This window comes from Camelus bactrianus, chromosome 32, assembly GCF_048773025.1.
Source record: "Camelus bactrianus isolate YW-2024 breed Bactrian camel chromosome 32, ASM4877302v1, whole genome shotgun sequence".
Lineage (NCBI taxonomy): Eukaryota > Metazoa > Chordata > Mammalia > Artiodactyla > Camelidae > Camelus > Camelus bactrianus.
Genome location: NC_133570.1, coordinates 15,414,109 through 15,429,057, shown reverse-complemented (window position 1 = coordinate 15,429,057; position 14,949 = coordinate 15,414,109). Strand labels below are relative to the sequence as shown.

At 45.2% G+C, this 14,949-nt stretch overlaps 1 protein-coding gene across 2 annotated transcripts in view; it reads right to left on the bottom strand.

The window, feature by feature from the left end:
* The window catches only part of CORO1C (coronin 1C), a 67,656-nt gene extending 55,572 nt beyond the window's left edge, over nt 1–12,084 (bottom strand). The window contains exon 1 of one of the 2 annotated variants that reach the window (XM_074356657.1): nt 11,951–12,084. The gene's annotated coding sequence lies outside the window, so the exon portion shown is untranslated. Of the gene's footprint in view, nt 1–11,604; nt 11,749–11,950 lie in introns of those variants that run through there. The other variant, XM_074356658.1, reaches the window with a different exon arrangement.
* Between the last annotated feature and the right edge of the window lie 2,865 nt (nt 12,085–14,949).

The window sequence follows — 14,949 nt, the reverse complement described above, 5'->3', positions numbered from 1 at the left end:
TGACACCTTCCAAAGGTCTCAGCTCTTTAGGAGGAAAATACCACACCTCTTTTCACCAAAAAAAATGAAAATACCTCTGGCGAAGTGGAGACAAAGCCCACTTTCACGAGGAAAACACTTGGACTAAGTATTTTGGGAGTGACTTCTCTATTACTAGAAGCTTTTACCAACCTTAGCTGGTAAAACTGAAACCCTAACCACCCCCAATCCATTTTCCTTCCAAACTGCATGAAGATTTGAAAAACTCAATCCTGAATCCTTTATGTTAAATTAACTGGACTTCATAATAGTAACTAAAAGAGAAATTCCACGTCTCAAATGAAAGCAAGAAGAATTCTTTTCTAAGCATTCTGGGTAAGAAGGCTAGCACAAAGATCACGGGGCTTCCTATTCCTAACAGTACTCTTCTAAAACACTACATTTATAGCAAACTACATTTATGGTTTGTAGTAATCTCTAAAAACCTCCAGAAACAACACAAAAACACAACTACAGAACAATTCTTTTTTTGTGATCACGTATTACTAATATATATATAAACCAAAGCCTACTGATTTTCAAATTTTAATATTGCACAAATGAACTCTGAAATGATTCAACAGTTGAAATGGTGCCCAATTCGCCCTATCTTAACATACTCAGTTCTGGTCAATTTCTCAAGGCAACTGAATCCAAGCACAGTACATCCTTGGAGATCCAGGAACCACTAAAATGAGCTGAGACCTGCCCTGTGATTCCCCTGGGGCTGGGCCTGGGGCCCCTCAGGATCCACTATGTGTGCACACTTTACAGTCAGTCCATGCACTAAAGGGTAAGAAACTCGAGCAGGGAGAAAGAGAAGAAAGGGAAACTCGGTTCTTTTCAGTGGCTGCCCTAACTTTAAGTCCTCATCTTCATACAAATGAGGGTTCTCATATTTTTGACAGAAATTCTCAAATTGAAGGCATACTTCCATGAAGCTGTTACTTCATGGATTCTTTCTAAAGTCAAAGTTGCTAACCAGCCCACAAAGCAAAGCCCTAAGAACTCCACGCTACCAATATTTTCAATTTATTCAAGAAGTTAGTTAAGGAAATTTGCAATAAAGTAGCGATATGTGATGTCACCCTGTTTTTCATCAGAATTCATGCTTTAAGTAACCAGAACTCCAAAATTTTGCTTTACAGATTCATGTTTCAATAAATGTGTGTATGCTAACACATTGATTTAAATGATAATGATGGTAGCTTATCGTAAGATAATTTAATAAGCAAATGTTTACAATCAGCAGTCCTACACCTGTAGGAAATTTCCTTTATTCCTTTCATCTTCTAGGAAAATAAAAAGTCTAACAATCACTATCATGAGTGTGTCATGTAAAACTGGAATTCAGTTACCCAGCTGACATCTATGGAGCATCTGCTGTGCGCCAGGCAGAGTGCTGGAAAACGAAGGCACAGAAAAGCTCAGACTGTCTCTGCCTTCAAGAAACGTGGAATATAGTGGCACTAGTAGTGTTCACGTTTACAATCTGGGAAAGGATCATTCCATACTTGCATTAATTTTAAAAATCTCTACTCATTTAACCCAAAATGTAACTAATATTAGCACAGAAATCAACACCATTAGCAACACCCACGATTTCACTTTCATCTACCTTTATAACTCTGCATCGAAACCACATTTACGTCTTACTCAAATGCATCACATAACGCATGTTCTGTTACGGTGACCGTCCACAACCTGGGCCATCTCTCCTACCCATTTCACACTCCTCTTCCCCAACTATACCTGCTCTGAGTCAGCCCGGTGCTATTTCATAATCCCCAGTCAGGGACTCAACCCTGTGTACCACAGACGCTGACTCTCCAACGCCCTGGCCTCTCAACTCTCATGGAACTCAATCCCCACACAGAGAATCCAGCATCAAGAATTATATATTTGAGGGCTGGAGGAAGCTTATAACATATTTTTTTAAACTACTGCACATTTTTAAAGTAAAACAAAACATCGAGCCTTGATAAACGAGGACCTACTGTGCAGCACAGGGAACTATATGTTCAACATCTTGTAATAACTGATAATAGAAAAAAATCTGAAAAATATATATGTACATAAGCATGTATAACTGAATCACTCTGCACACTTGAAACACAACACTGTAAATCAACTATACTTCTTTTTTTTAAAATGAAACCCACCATTAACACTTTGTAAATAAGACTTTTTCTAACTGCACTGAAAAAATCAAGTCCCTAATCCTTAAGACACTTAGCATCAAAAAGTTTGACTGAGACATTCTTGGAAACCAGATAATCCAAACCCTTCAAAGAGGCGGTAACAAAAAGGAAAGATAAATGATTTCCCCCTGTTCAAGGAAAGGAGCTTTTTGGTAAGAGTTTATAAGGGAACAGAAATACACATGGAGACCAGCACAGAGTTAGGGCATACAAGCTGCCCCAACTTACACCCATCACCCTGCCCTGATCTACTTCTCAAAGGTCACAGAAACCAAGTCACTGCTAAAACCTAGGACCCTTTTAAGCCACGGTTCCCAAAAGAGATTATGAGTATTTTCAAAACAGCCAAGCATGGAGAGGGTACAGCTCAGTAGTAGAGCCTGTGCTTAGTATGCACAAGGTCCTAGGTTCGATCCGCAGTAACTCTATTAAAAAACAAACAAATAAATAACCTAATACCCACCCCCCAAAAAAATTTAAAAAAATAAAGAAAGAAAAGAAAATAGCCGAGCAGATTCACTGTTTCACAGATAACAGGAAGAACCTTTCTAAAGCAGCCAGGCTCCTTCCCCATTCCAGGTACCAGGGCTGGCCTCCTATCTTTCCTCTTCCCTCAACTTTCCCCCTGAAACCTTGTTACACTGACTGCATGCCAAAATTTCAGAGAGGTGATGCTTATCAATAAGGAACCGCCTTTGTAGAATTATTAATACTGTGTGTCTGAAAGGGGTAAGACATGAGTGAAATAAGATGCTACAAATGAAGCCCACTGCCAGCCTAGCGCTTAACAGCAGCGGTATAGAAGTAACCGTGGCTGTCCAGGAGCACGTTAGTAGAAACGAGCTGGAACCATCTGCTTGGTGACTACCATTTAAGGGAGATCAGCTTAACCAGGGGAGTGGAAGCTTCCAGTTAAGAGAGGAGGATGAAGTTAAGGAGGATGGCTGTGGCCAGAGGCTGCTTGGTGCCACGCAGCCTGCACAGAGAGGCATCTGGGGCGGAGCACGGTTCCTTCTTTCTCACATGACTCCCAGCTCCCAAGATCCAGGACTTGGCTAGTATCATCAACAGTTTAAAAAGCTGTGCAGTGAATTAAACAGATTTCTTCAGTCTAGGCTGGGAACTTACCCACCACTGTAACACTAAATCTATACCCAAAATGCCTTCTGAGTTCCAAGTAACTGAGATTTTGGAACACAAGCCAGTCCTGGGGTGGGGACTGAATGTACACACTGCCTCCGAAACAGAAGCTGCATCTGGGCTCTCAACCATTCACTTTTAGAGAACCATGTGACTCACAACTGTCCTTTGCAGGGAAGATGTATCATTTGTTCCACTTGACAATGTAATCCCAGCCTAGTGCCTGCAAGACATCTCCATACTGCGTAAGATCAGGGAAGTCTCAGAGTAAAAAAAAAAAAAAAAAAAGACTTCCAACTTCTCTTTTCCTCTGTGACACTGTAAAGCAACAGTGGTTCCTATCAGAGACAGCGCCTAAGGGACAGTTACTCTATTTCTAAAACAGACAACTTGCATCTTATTAAATCACCCAAAGAGCTGTGGCCAGCACTTGTTGGCTCTGGCCTCTTGCTTGCTTGCCAAGAAAAACTAGGATGACAATGTTAAGCTAAAGACACCACTAACCGCAAAATTAATTCACCATCTAGCTTGTAAAGTGACTAGTCTCCTAATAAATCCTTCTGCTTAAGGGAGATGATAGCTCAAGCTTACATGTGTTTCTCAGTCACTGCTCAGGCAGCATTTGAATTTTTATATTCATGAATCAGCCTCAATTCTTTAAGTTCCCAAGAATGAAAGGAATTAGAGCCTTTAACTAGAAAAGAATGCTTGACCATTATGAAAAGGAATTTAAGTATCTTTCATATGAAGTAAGCAAATAATGGCGAGTAAACATTTGTCCTTCAGTGGGGGAGCTTGTGAATTTTGCCAAGAACCCCGGCAATGTCAAGGATGGAAAATACACCCTCAAAGGCTTCACTCTCCCAACACTTCCTTTCCCACGTGTTTTCGGCCTCTCACAAAGCTGGAAAGCTACGGCTTCTTCATCCAGAATGAAGACTTCTGCAGCTGTCAGAACACGGGGACACACCTCCAAGTGCACAATGAGGGAAAAGGGCTCTTACACCAAACTGCCATGTGCCCAGATTCCCAGTGGATTTTGGCTCCCCAGAGACAGAATGACCACACTGTGAAGTAACGGCCAACCCCTGCTAATCCTAGCGGTGTTCATTACGCCCATCTGTAGTTCCAGCACTGGACATGTGTTGCCCCTGTCAAAATTAGCGTTTTCACATACAGATGGCCTGACGCTGCTGACCTTTGCAATACTAATTGGCCTCCGAAACATCTGAGATAAATCCTTACGATGACTGCATACTAATGGTCAGCTTACAGGATCGAGGAAGCAGAAAGGGATCAATAAAATACAAGGAACTTTACACTAAAACTAGGAAATCTAATCCACTGAAGACTTGGACCCAAGAGTCCGTGTATTTTCAAGTTTCCCAAAACTGCATAAAAAAAAAAACCCTAAAAATCTGGACCCAGCTTCAGAGTTTAATATATGCACAATCTGAAGATGTGAGGTGGTGGGGGGAACATTGGTATTAACCACCAACTGCGATGATGAACTCAAAGGATAAACAGTGAGTAGGCTCCGCTGTAAATCTGGCAAAAGACCATGGTGGAAGTTTAGGAGGGAACCGCTGCATTGGGTCAAGGACTGAAAATCAGGGAAAGCACATCAGGTTCATACTGTCCAAAAACAAACAAACAAACAAAAACCAAAACCCACACTATAGTATAAATCCACACCACCAACTGTAAAAATGAATTCAACTACTACCCATGGAAGGAGGTGGGGGGCAGGGGGAAGGCATAGTCAAGTTCCTGATCTTGGGCAAGTCCCTCAAGTGCCGTGACCACAGTCCCCTCGTCTGTAAGAGGAGGACTAAACCGGTCCACTGGTTTATTTTCCGCTCCAGCTGTGATTCAAAGTCACAAGGAGCTGGAGCCCAGGCAGCTGGACCCACCAAGGTCCACAGCTGATCCTCACCGGCAGTCAGGAGTGAGGACCTCTGGCACCGAGAAATAATCTCTCAGCTCCCAACATCATCTATTCTTAAAAAGGCGGGGATACTGGTGCTACAAGTATGGTCCGTTATTAGTAAATTTTCAAAAAGAAATGTAGATAATTGCATGACCCAAGACAGGGGAAATGCATACTGTGAAATTACCACCCTCAGACATACAAAACACAAGCCTTCCTACTCCCAGGTACAGTCCAGTTTCCCTGCCTCAGTCCGATCCTGTGCATTAACTGGATTTCTCTTTACTCTGGCAAACAAGAGGAACGATTTTTGTTATTTATGTAAGATACAAATGACAGGCCTAACCTAACTTCCCAGGAAACTACGAGGCTCTTTTCTCACCCAGACTGTTATGCTTCGGCACAACGCTGCCACTCCCACCACACCCCATCCCAGGAGCCCCTCACACAGCAGCAGTTGCCTTCCAAACTCCCCAAAGATCAATCTTTTGCCATGGACTAAGCTGTTTCCCCTAAAATAGACAGACAGAATACAAGCATAAGCCCTAAAGAAGAGAAGCTTGTCTGAACAGACATCTCCAGTTCATCTGGACAGCCTCATGTCTAACACCACCTTCCTATCCTAAAATTAGACCCTTTTTTCCTCTCTAATGATTCAACTTTGATTCAAACTCTAAATGGTGAGGTAGGAGTGGGCATACACACAGTAATAGCTTAACATCAGAAATAAAATGTGTTAAACTTACTCTATTTGATTCTCCCCAGTTCCATTCATTAACAGACATACATTTAAGAGTGAAGACAGAGGGGGAGGGAAACAGCTCAGTGGCAGAGTGCACGCTTGGCATGTTCAGGGTCCTGGGTTCCATTTAAAAAAAAAAAAAAAAAAGAGTGACAACGGAGGGAACACAAATGTATTCAGTGTCCACTCAAACCCCAGCAAGGCACCATGAGGATCTCCATGTTACACAAGAGGAAACTGAGGCTCAGGGAGGCAGCGTAATCGACAAAGCCACAGCTGTTAAAAAGGGAGCCAAGGGTGAAACCCAGCTCGGTCTGGCTCTAAAGGCCTGCACCCTTCACTGCCTCAGTCTCTCGAAAGACCAGACTCTTAGAGCAAGAAACTACATCAGGCACAGGCAGCTCTCACTGAGCCTAATGATACAAAGAAGAAACCTGAAATTCATTTTTCTTCTTAACTACCTTGCCACAATCCAGCCACTTCAGTGAACACAAAAAAAGGAAGTACCCCAAATGGCCAACTGGTTTCTTCCAATTCTCAGACGATGCTAAGCGGAGTATTTACAAGTATTAATCAGATGCTTAGAGAGAAGCAAGAGCATGAACAAAAGAATGAGAAGGAAGGAAGCATGCACCCTTAACACCCGGTTTACACCCAGCACCTCGAGTGCACAGGGGTAGTTCCAGCGCTGACTGACTGAGCACCATCAGGGCTGGCCCAATGCCTTTGGTGTGGCTAAATCATACCAAACCAAATGTGTTCCCTGGCCATCTGCCCTGCTGAGAAGGCCATGCACAAGTCATCACTGTTTATTAGGGGGGAAAGAACCTGGATGATAATGTTCTGCCCTTAGGAAAATGTTTCAAACTCTCGGATTACATCTGAGCAATTTTTAAGGGCTGGACTTCGGTATCAGAAAGAGAGAAAAATCACCCCTGTACTTCATGTTATTTTAACACAGGCAGCACAGGTGTAAAGACTAACCAGAGAAACCCACTGACCTCAGGATCTTTCTAGTTAACTTCAATAAACAAGCCTTCATTCAGCAAATATCCAGTAGGCTCTGTGAGCAAGAGAATCTCTGCCTGCCTTCCACGTGAATTTCTCTCTCACATTCTGCCTTCTATGCGAAGGTGCCTTTCGGGCAGTAAGCGCCAATTTAGACGCAGCTCCCTGCAGCAGAGAGGAGTGATGAATGCACGAGGGCAGGGGCAACGTGTGCCAGCGAGGATGAGGAAGGTTTCATGGAGGATCCCAAAGGACACGTGGGATTCACCAGGTGGAAAGAAAGCGGGGTAGGAAGCACATCACAAGAAGATCTGAAGACTGGAAGTTTCAGGGCGTGGCAACGGATATGAAAACATGGCAGGAGGAGCAGTGCGAGATGAGGGAGGCTGAAATCAGAGCCGTCCTGATCCACAAACCACATTAAGAAGTCTGAACTTGAGCCACAGCCCATGAGGTGGGAGACCACCAGAGGATTCAAACAGAGAATAACACGCTCCCTGAAGAACCTTTTCTGATCTAGACCTAATTCAAATTCTTCCCTAATCCTTCCACATTTGGCTTTTAATTTATACAATCAAAATATTGATGACGATGTGAATTAAGGTCTAAATAATTTCTAACTCATCATCAATTCTGACTCCGTTACACATGAACTGGACTTCACCAAAATTAAAACTTTTGTACTTCAAAGGACACCATCAGCAAAGTGAAAAGACAACTCACAGAGATGGAGGAAATTTTTGCAAATCATCTCTCTGAGAAGGCACTTGTATTTGGAATATATAAATAACTCACAACAGAAAGATAACCCAATTTAAAAATGAGTAAAGCATCTAAACAGAGATTTCTCCAAAGAAAACAGACAAATGTCCACTGATCACTTGAGAAGATGCTGGACATCACTGGCCATCAGGGAAATGCAAATCAAAACCACAATGAGATACCACTTCACACACACTAGGATGGCTAGAATCAAAAAGTCAGGGAATAACAAGTGTTGGCAAGGATGTAGAGAAACTGAAACCTTTATACACTGCCGGTGGGACTGTAAAATGGTGCAGCTGCTTTGGAAAGTCTGTCAGTTCCTCTAACAGTTAAACACAGAGTAACCAATATGACCCAGCAATTCCCAAGGAAAACATATCCACACAGAAACTTGGACACAAATGTTCATAACAGCATTATTCATAATAGCCAAAAAGGAGAAACACCCAAATGCCCATCAGCTGATGAATGGATAACCAAAATGTGGTCTATTCATACAATGGAGTATTTTTTCAACCATTAAAAAAAGAATGAAGTACTAATACATGCTACAACATAGACAAACCTTGAAAACATTACGTGTAATGAAAGACAGACACAAAAGACCACATACTGTATGATACCATTGAAATGTCCAAAACTGGGAAATCAATAGAGACAAAAAGTAGATTAGTGGTTGCCTAGGGCAGGGGCTGGAGAACTGGGGGTGGAGGGATGGCTGTTAATAGGCATGGGGTTTCTTTTGCAGCTGATGAAAATGTCCTAAAATTGTGGTGATGACTGCTCAACTCTGTGAACATACTAAAAAAATCACTGAATTCTACACTTTAAATGAGTGACTTGTACAGTATGTGAATTATATCTCAATAAAGTGGTTATAAAACAAAAAAGATTCCATTATGTGCTACTGAAATACAAAATAAGCTCTCAAAAGGAGCACAGAATCTTGTTCACTCATTTTAAAGGATCTGAACTAGGGCAATGAAAACCCAGAGAGATTCTATTACTTAACATTCTAGGTACTAGGTCATAGTGAAATATTCATGAGGATTTCCACGTTTTAATAGAGAAAAGGCATCTTTCGTTTAAAAAGACATACTCACAAGTGTCAGAAAAGAGTTTTCATAACTCAGGAATAGGATAACACAGGGAAGTTATCAAAAGGAAAACATGGATTCATACCCTGCATATGAAAGTGACACCCAAATTTATTACCGTTCCGCCTCTGAAAAAGAAGTTAAAGGCAAAACAGCCTAGTTAATATCACGCTTCTAAAGCACTGTTTGTGACAAATCAAAGTATGAAGAAATCATCTGCCATCATACAGAACTGAATTTGCATATCCTCAGTGACATAACTAAGAACTGATCATTTATCCTTTTGAACATCCCATTTCATAGGTCTTAAAGTGACTCTCCCTGTGGTCAGAGTGAACCTCAAGTGATAGATGTGTTAAGCATAAAACTTAAACCAAAAAATATCCAAGAATCTTAAAAGTGCTATTTGTCATGGGTGAAGAGAGTAAGAAAGTACAAACCTCCAGTTATTAAATAAATATGTCATGGGAAGTAAGGAAAGCATGGTGATGATAATCAATAATCATATAGCGCATGTTTGAAAGTTGTCAAGAAGGGGGAGGGTATAGCTCAGTGGTAGAGTGCATGCTTAGCATGCACAAGGTCCTGGATTCAATGCCCAGTACCTCCATCAAAGAACTAAGTAAATAAACCTAATTATCTCTCCCCTGAAAAAAAAAAAAAAAAAGTTGCCAAGAGACTAAATCTTAAAAGTTCTCACCTTAAAGAAAAAAAAATTGTAACTCTGTATGGTGACGGATGGTAACTAGATTGACTGTGGGGATCATTTCACAGTATATACAAACATCAAATTATTATGTTATATACCTGAAACTAATATAATGTTACATGTCAATTATACCTCGATTCAAAAGTAATACTAATAAAGTAGCACACACAGAAAGTCCTATTTGTCAGTCCTGAATCTAATGCCAAATTATATATAAAGTAGTAGACATAACTGGTGATTAATACAATCTGCAGGCAAAGTAACAAATGATCATGAAAAATTCAATACTGTGTGCAGTAATAGCTCATTGGTATGTGTCTATTAGGATCCATCAGGCTTTAACATACCTTCCACAAATAATCAAAAACAGAAAAGGCATCTTCTGGGTTCATCAATCCTCAGTACGCATGACTAAGACCCACAACAGAACACTGCACTAAGGCCTAAATCACAACACAATTCCCAGGTTTATTTCACTCTCCCCCACTATTTATTTATACAACCTCTCAGACCCAATAGGCTTCATATCCAAACATTTCGAATCTGAAATGTACCTCCCAAGCCAAAAAAAATTTAGTTTCCTTAGTTTTCTGCTATATACAGAATCAAGTCCAAAATAGACTTTTTCCCATTTCTTCAGTTTTATTGGAGCAAGTGAAGTAATAAACAGGTATCTATTTGCCTTCACAACTGAACAGACGGTACAAAGCAACTGCTCATACTTAAATTATGTTTCTGTCTATTCTAGCAGGCCCTGGTGTCAGAAGAGTTCTGCCAGATAAAGACAATGAAACGCATTATTATATAGAGTGACGAAGAGCCCTACAAGTCCTGTTTTAGAACATAATCCCAGGCAGGAAGGCTGCGGTGAGAGGGCCTAATATTTTGTGATAACTATTTCCAAAAGTAAATACATTCGCCACCCAGGACCAGTTTACAAACACGCACGACGTTCAATTCTGTTTAAATTCTTACAGGAAAGAAAGGCCTTTGTATCTCGGTATCCTGGGGGAGACGAGCAACTTGCAATTTGCTTCTCACACTGAATCCCACATTTGCAACATGTAGAGCAAGGACTTCAGACACCGCAAAACAAGGACAGCCTACATTAAGGCCAAATATAGGATGTGATTCTAAACCACGATGCAGTAAAGCCTACGTTTCCTTTTCCAGCGATCAAAACCCTTTGAACACTCCCAAAAAAGGACGGCAGGGCCAGCGCCTCCCTCCCAAGAGGAAGCCCCTTTCTTCTCGGCTCTCCCGCAGCCTGCCACTTCCCTCAACACATTCAAATTTTTTGAGGGATGGAGAGCTGGTGTGTGCGCGCCTGTGTGGACAGGCGGGAGGGCTCGGTTCCTGCATTTCCACCTTCCATATCTGACCTCATCCTCAGTCATTTAGGCGCAGCGGAGCCCCACCTGCACCTCGCTCCTTTCGACTGCGTCCCTCGCCAGCTGCTCCGTTACTGGGGAGCGTATCTCTGATGAATCCCCCAGTTCACGCTGACGCTCCAGGCCCCCGACTCAGCAGCGTGCCGGCCTCGTTCTTCCTCTCCCAACCCCTCGACCCCCGCCCCGCCAGTCCCACCCCTCCGCTCCCAAAGCCGGGCTCATCCTCCTCCCAAGACACCCCCGCCCATAGCCTCCAGCTCCAGCCCTGCCCCGCCCTTCCCGACCCCTAGCCCAGCTCTTTAGGGCCCAGAGCCGGCCTCGCAACCCAAAACAGGCAACCCCCAGGCCAGGCCGCCGCCCTCGCCACCCGCCCCCACCAAGCAGGGCCCAGCTCGCCCCAGACCCACGTGAGCCCGGCCCCTGACCACCCCCCACCCACTCGCTCCCCAGGGCGGCTCAAGCCCCTCCCTCAGGCCTGGCGCCCTCGGGCTCTGCTCCCCGAGCCTCTAGAAGCCCCTCCCCACCCCGGACCCCACCCAACCAGGCGGATCCCCGACCCCCGAAAACCTTCCCCGGGCAGCCCGTCCCCACTCGGCTCCTCACCCTGAAAGGAAGGCTCCGGCCCCTACAAGTCTCCCCTGGGCAGCCTCCTCCCACAGGGACCCGGGTTCACTGTCGCCAGGCCAAGCGGTTCGGTCCTCAACTCCCCTTTCCCACCGTATCCCAAGCCTCCGGCAGCAGCCCCGACCCCTGCCCCCCTGCACAGCGGCCAGGGCGGCCCCCCTGCCGGCTCAAGGATCCGCGCCCCGCGCGCCTGTGTCCCCTCCACCCGGCCCTGCCCCACGCCCTGCCGGCTCCTGTCAGCAGGCGCCGGCACATGCGGAAAGGACAGGTCCGCCCGCCCGCCCGGCTCGCTCCCCAGCGGCCCCGCCCGGCGCGCGCTGCTCACCAGGGCCGAGGTGCCTGAGGCGCCGCCGCCGCCGAAGTCCCCGCCGCAAAGCCCGGCGAACCTTCCAACCGCTACCGCCTCCCGCCTGGCACTGAGAGCCTCGCGGGGGAGGGGCGCGGACAGCCGCCGCCACCCCTGCCGCCGCACGCAGGCCCCGCCCCCGCGCCGCGCCGCGCCCAACCGGGGCCGCGGGGCTGCGGCGCGCCACGCCCACTTCCGGGAGGGGAAGCCCGCTTCTCACCCTGCGTTCCACGCCTCAATCTCCCTAGCGCCTCCTCTGGTCGCGCTGAGGGATGCAGGTGGGCCGCGGGGAAAGGCGGTGCCCAAGCGCACGCACCGCCTACTAGTCATCTGAGAGGCCGGAGGGCCACCGCCCACAGGCGCCTCCGAGCCACACCCACTGCTCCTCCAAACCGGGAGCGGCGTCCTTAGAGCTCCGCCCACTGACCTGCTTGGCTCTGCAGGACCACATCCTCTGGCTCCTCAAAAATTCCCCCCGAGTCCCTTCAACCTGGAACATCAGTTCCTCTGAACCCCGCCCACAGCCCCATCCAAACCCTTCACCAGCCTCCCGGCTCCCTAAGCTCAGCTCCCCTCCCATTACTTCAGAACTGGCCCTTTGGCGTCACAAACCCTGCCCCAACTTCTAGAAGCCCCGCCCAGGGGCCAGCAACCCTATTCGCTGCGTTGCCAGCCCCGCCCGGTGTCATCTAACCGCTTTAAAACTCCAAGCCCCGCCCAGAATTCTCGAATCCCCGCCTCTGGCTCCCGAAGCTCCGCCTCTGCTCCCTTTACACCCTCCCACTACCACTTCTGGGGACTCTGGAGGCTAAGATCGTCCTTCCACTATACATTGTCACCTTGCTAGCACAAGGTGGCGGCCCCTGGGCTGGGCCACACCCACATATCCCCCACCACTACGCAGGAGGGCTGTCTTGACCCCATTTCGCAGGTGACGAAAGGAAGGATACAGAGTCCTTCCTTTCCTTTTTCTGGCCAGAGACCCTCACTTAATAACTGGGCGGCCCAGTCCTAAAAGCCCAGGACTGAGTCTGTCTCTGCTGCTGTCGGACTGCGTGTCCTGGGGCAGTTCCCTTCATCTCTCTAGACCTGAATTTCCTGATCTGTAGGGTGATGTTGTCCTCTTTATAGCTAGAGATTCTTTCTCAAATACCAAGCACTGAAATGCCAAGGTTTGGGGAAACTGGGCCTGATGAACTGAATTACCAAAGCAGACGTGCTGATGGATTAGGGCTTTTTACCTCCCAAAGTAAGGCATCTTTGCAATTCACAGGCGGAATTTTTCATTTTAAACATCAGCCTTAGAAATATGTGTTATGTAAATCAAGGTCCACCTGAACCAAAACAGCTATCACAGCAAATTTTACTCCTCTCAAACCTCCATTTCTTTATTAGAAAAATAGGGATATCAGCAGACCCACCTTGGGAAGGAGTCCATGAACTCACGGTGAGTAATGCACTGAGCAGAGTGCCTGACTTGGCATAAGCTCTCAGCAAATGGTACCTACCTGTTGCTGCTACCGCTGTATCTCAATAGGATGGAGGGCTGAGTTTCACTTTGCTTTCTTTCGAGCAGCCACTGCTAAGAGGAGGGACTGAAGGCCCTTTTTGCAGCCAGACTTTGCCACTCACTTCACTTAAGTGAGATAAAGGTGATGAGGGACCTAGGGCAGCGCCAGGAATTTGCTGATGTACAAAAAAATAATAAAGAAGATTGGCTATGATGATTCCTCTCTTTAATGAAATCAGGGCATTGACTGCAGTGAGTTCTGAGTGGTTTGGGGATAATTAAGGTTGACAAAGTGCTTTGAGATGGAGCCGGGAACCAAGCTGGTTTACTCTTGGGAAATAGATTACTGCTAACATTTTCCACTGCTTATAGATGCTAGGTGCTGGGTGCTCTAAGCGCAAAGTCTCTTGAAATCCCTTTGAGAATCCTATGCTCATAAAAACAATTCTTAATCCCTGTCTAGAAAAGTGAATAAAATGAGAAGTTAAATTACTTGCCCAGGGCCATACAGCTTGAACCAGGAGGAGCTAATGATAAAACCCACATCCCTCTAACGGCAGACTCTACACTCTTAGCCAGCTAGTCATTACAGGAAACACTAAAATGTCTCTCTGGAAAAAATAAATGAATAAAAATAAATAAAATGTCTCTCTGGCAGCTTGACAGAATAGAAAAAAAAGACTTTGAATTCTGACAGACTTGGTTTTAAATTCAGGCTCCACTTCTTACCCATTGTGTGACCTTGGGCAAGTCACTTCCCCTCTCTGATCTCTACTCTTCTCCACTATACAATGCAGTTCATCTAAATGCTTACTTCCGAGAGTGGTTTTGAAGATTCAGGAGTTTAGACTCAATGAGTTAAGGAAGGGCAAATCACCCAGCACTGTGTCTGGGATACAGTAGGTATTGAAAGCATGTTTTATGGTTACTGGGGAAGGGGGGAGTGGGAAGGGATAAACTGGGAATTTGACATTTGCAAATATTAACTAGTATATATAAAATAGATTTTAAAAAATTTCTTCTGTATAGAACAGGGAACTATACTCAATATCTTGTAGTAACCTATAATGAAAATACAAAAACGATTATGTATGTATATGTATGACTGAAACATTATGCTGCACACCAAAACTGACACATTGTAACTAACTATACTTCAGTTAACAACAACAAGAAAAGAAAACATGTTGATTTCCATCTCTCAGTTCTTTAAATGGTAAAATTAGAAGAAAAACTTCCGAGGACACCAATTCTACCCACCACCCTGCGGAGATGTCACCACCATACAGCAGCCATGGAATACACTGAGGAACACCCCAAGGCCTTTGCCTTCCAGTTTTACCCCTAGGGTGGGGGAGGTGATCCTTCCACAGAAAGCATCTGAAGCCAGAGCAATGCCACCTCACCAGCCCACCCCACACCTGCCCCAAATGTGGTCATCATCAGAGAGCTGCTACACACAGAAGCA